Here is a 4,373-nt window from a genome sequence, read left to right as displayed (position 1 = left end):
AATGGTACATTTGAATGCAAAGACAACTTTGTAGACAAAGGATTACAGTATCCAGAGTCCTTCATCTAGCGCCTTTAGAAGGGTTAAAGGTGAAACTCCCTTTTTCGTCAGACAATCAGCAAGTTGAGATTTTGAATCTGACCAACAAACCTGTCTGATTTTCTTGGCTTGTATGAGCTCTTTAATGCTGCTCATTTCTAGCCTCAGTCTCTTCTCTGTAACCTGCTTAGTAGACTTGAGTGCATCAAACAAGGAATGATTATCAGTTACACAGATCAAAGGAAGAGCGTTTAGACCAGTGTTACCAGTTGTAAGCTCAGAAAAAAGTGTTGCCAGGAAGACAGCACTGTCTATTCCATCTGACATGGCAAGAGTTTCTCCTGCCAGTGTACTTCTGACCACGCGCCTGATTTTTTTAGACTGCCAGAAGAGAGGACAAAACTTTCCTCCTTTACCCATAAGGACGATTAATGCCCCTCCTTGAGTACCGCCATCAGGAAGGTTGCCAAATGAAGCATCACTGAAAACAACCAATGCCAGATCCTCACTGTTACCCAAGTGCTGAAACTTAAGAGTCACTTTCTCTGCCTTAAGTTTACGGATAACTTTGTTCACTTCATGAATAGACTGTACAGTTGCATCTTTGATATTAGATCCAAGGCTACATGTGTCAAACATAACATCAGGCCTTGTTTGTTTGGCAACCCACAAAATCTGTCCTATTTTTGACCTGAGTTGCTCACGTTCTGTTTCACTTAAGGAAGCCTCCCTCTGTACAGCCCGTGCTGCTTGTAACTGAACCGGTTGTAGGTTGTCAATGTAAAGTTGTTGATGCACCTCTATTACATCATTAACTGTACAAATGTCCATACCAACATAAGAAAAGCTGTCATGTTCTTCACGGCCCACAAGGAAGGTAGATTTCAGTACAGGAATGATATGAGTTGCAAAGTGACTTGAACCAGCCCAAAGGAAATCATCAACGTGACATGCAAGCACTCCTGTAACCTCAGATTGTTCATTCTGCCAATAGAACACTGCAGGATCAACCTGTGATATTTTACCACCAGTTTTGAGCATAATGTCTTTGACCTTATTGTACCAATAAAGTGAAGCATCTGCAAGTCCATAAACACACTTTTTCAGTTTCCATAGAACATTGTCCTTGCCAGCTTCAGGTGGGGGACGAAGATAGATGTCTCTTGACAGTTGCATTCCCTGCAAGAAGCCAGATTTAATGTCCATTGAATTTACTCTCCACTTGTTTTGACATATCACAGCTAGCACCAGTCTGAGGGACTCAGACGCACATGTTGGAGAGTCTTTCTGTAGTTCTTTAGTATTTACCTCTTCAAACCCCCGTGCCACAAGTCGAGCCTTTGGGACAACACCATTAGTAGTTTCTTTGAGTGTACAGACCCATCTAGTAGACACACATTTTTGACCCAGGTCTTTCACTTCATCAAACACACCATTACTTTGCCAGCTCTCAATCTCCTGCTGCTTAGCAGAATCAAAGGAAATATCTCTTGTTATGAGTACATCTGCATCTCTGTTTTCAGCTTCAGTGCAAAGACCATCAACAAGTGACATGTCTACAGCTTTCTTTTCACCTTCACTACCATCATGCTCAAGATATTGCACATTGTACCAGTTTTTGTATTGCCCTTTTGCTTTTCCCGCTCTGCCTAGCACTCTGGCTGTGTGTTGAACACCGTTGTCTCTGTTGGTAAAAGCAATCAGCTGTCCTGATCTTAACTTTACATTTGCAGAGACATGATCAGTGGGTGTAGAGGGCTCATTTGCAGTTTGTGTGACAGACATGTTTTCTGTAGTGTGTGTGACAGACATGTTTTCTGTAGTGTTAGTTTCTCTGTCAATAGTGATGTCTTCTTCCTCACTAATACTCTGTTCCCCATCGGGTGTGTCAGTGTCATCATTTTCAACTGCGTCTTTGTTGTCATCATCAGTAGTACTGTGTGATATTTGTTTATCTCCAGTCCGTGAATCCACTTTAGTCAATCTTGACTGGTGTACTCTTACAAGAGTCCCCCCATGTCTTACAAATACAACAGTTCCATCCTGCCCAATAACTACACCTGGACCCTTCCACTCTGTACAGTCGACTCGTTTGTAGTATACTTTATCTCCTGCCTCATATTTGTCATCTGTAGGCCTAAGTTGTTTGCGTAGTGCTCTCCTGATCCTTTCTGAACACTCTGCCTCAGTAAATGCTTTTCTGGAAGCATGTAATGCTGAGATATGTTCAGCTACTCTTGCACTTACAGTTGTGCCCTCTAAGGCAGGTGGCTTATCCATCAACACAGAAGGAAGGTTGGGGTTTTGGCCAAACACAAGTTGATGTGGACTATAACCATGTACATTAAGCATACTGTTTTTGGCCATAAGGGCCCAGTCTAGCGCAGTGTGCCAGTCACATCCTCGTTCCTTTTTTACCTTCAGGAGGATTTCTGTAAGTGTCATGTTATGTCTCTCCAGTAGTCCGTTGCTCCAGGGACTATACCCCGCCGTTGTTTTTACCTCAATGTTGAAGTTTTCAGCCATGTCCCGAATGTCCAACCCGTTCTCACTCCCAAAGCGTAACATTTTACGCTAGGTGACAAATCGTCACCATATTACGTTTTCGGCTACCCACCACGTTCCTAAATGATGACCTCGGAAAAAAGAGGAAATATGAGAACCGTCTGGACTGAATCTACACATGTTCGCTCTTTTTATTCAAATCGCTTAGAAACACACTATTTAACTTCATTAAAGTCCTAGTTAAGGTCAGGAATAAGGTTATGGTCAGGGCTAGGGATAAGGTTAGGTTTAGGGCTGGAATACAGGGCTGGAACATCTATTACCGCGGAAGCGTCATTGCACTGGATCCCAGCCATAACCCGCCGCGTACCATAAGAACGCCGAAGGTCTCCTTTCGCGTTCCTCAGGAACGCCGCGGGACGTGACAAAACGTCGACATGTTACGCCTCGGGAGTGAGAACGCTCTGACATGTCAGTTATGAGGAGTGAAGGAAAAAATACAAGATTGATGATACAGGATCTGGATCAGATGGAGAAACAGGCGGAGGAGGCAGGAAGCCAGCAAGAGGTAGGAAGGCATCAAAATGAATAGCACAAACATGTCTGCCTGTTAAATATAGAACATCAGCCACCATGTTTTAACTCAACTCTAAAGGTAAATACTTCAAGTCCCTCTTCCAGCCTTGCGAGCTATAACCTCCAACCTCTTTGTTGTGTCATGCCTCTCCCAGGTCGTGGCCGTGGCCGACGAGGTCCAAACGTACAGAGCTCCGGTGACCACAAAGCACGCTCGGAGCTGAAAACAAAGGATCAGATCATGAAGCAGCGCAAGAAAAAGCAGAAGCACCAGTTCCTGCAGGGCGGGGGGATGAGGAAGCTCCGCTCCAAGAACAAAAAGTGGCTCGGATAAGTTAAAAAGTCAGGTTTTGGAAGGGGTGGCCATAAGAAAGGCAAGCTGAGGAAGAAACTGGGAGGAGGACAGAGGGTTGATGGTGTGGAGGACATCACGAGGAACTGGGTGATAAGCATCAGAATCATCTGAGAACATCACCAAAGATTTTCCTGGCGCTTTGTGTGACTGTAGATTAAGGAGAAAATCATTTGTGAATCTTTACACTGCAGAAATGCACGTCACTTCTTCCTTGATGGCCTGCTGAACTCTGCGTTTGCCACAGAGTTATGTTTAATTATGATCCACTAACCTGGATTTACTACTTGTAAGCATGTTGGCAGTCTAATAAAAGTGTTTTGGAGTACTGAAATATGTCTTATCAAAATGGTAAAATACAGATATTAAATATTGTGTGCTTAATTTGCAGTTAGTTTCAAAAATCGTCTCGCCCATCTTTTCTTAAAATAAGAGGTGCTCTATAAAAATGACATTAAATTCTGTAAACGTGCTCTATTTGCAATTATTTATCATTACTGTTGTCCAAGTGGTCTCATTTCAAAGTTGAAAGCGAGCATCGGAACGGGCAAGAAAGGCGACTTTTAATTGACTTTGAATGTGTTGTGGTTACTGATATCAGATGGGCTGGGTTGAGAAACTGGCTTAGAATTCCTCTTGCCTTCAGCATGGCCACGCCCCTCTGACTTCTGCAATCAACAAGGCATTTTTACCCAGGGAAATGTTTATTTCGCTTTTCAGTTTGGACTGTTCTCTGTAAATTCCTGAGAAAATTTGAGAAGATCAGGAGTGTCTGAAAAACGTAAAACAGCCCATCTGTCACCAACAGCAATGCTGCCTTCAAAGTCACTTAAATCACCCTTTTTTTTTTCTGGCATGTGATTGGCTGATTAGATATTTGCATTCACAAGCAGCTGAATAG

General features: G+C 43.2%; 1 long non-coding RNA gene across 1 annotated transcript; it reads left to right on the top strand.

Moving 5' to 3' along the window:
- Positions 1-2,463: 2,463 nt before the first annotated feature.
- Positions 2,464-3,944, top strand: LOC143421443 (uncharacterized). Its single transcript, XR_013101091.1, has 2 exons — positions 2,464-3,112; positions 3,276-3,944. It is a non-coding gene; the product is annotated as an uncharacterized LOC143421443 (long non-coding RNA).
- The last annotated feature ends 429 nt before the right edge of the window (positions 3,945-4,373 follow it).

The sequence above is a fragment of the Maylandia zebra genome, linkage group LG12, assembly GCF_041146795.1.
Source record: "Maylandia zebra isolate NMK-2024a linkage group LG12, Mzebra_GT3a, whole genome shotgun sequence".
In the NCBI taxonomy this organism is placed as follows: domain Eukaryota; kingdom Metazoa; phylum Chordata; class Actinopteri; order Cichliformes; family Cichlidae; genus Maylandia; species Maylandia zebra.
The sequence above is the reverse complement of the archived record's forward strand: the minus strand, read 5'-3'. Positions and strand labels throughout refer to the sequence as shown.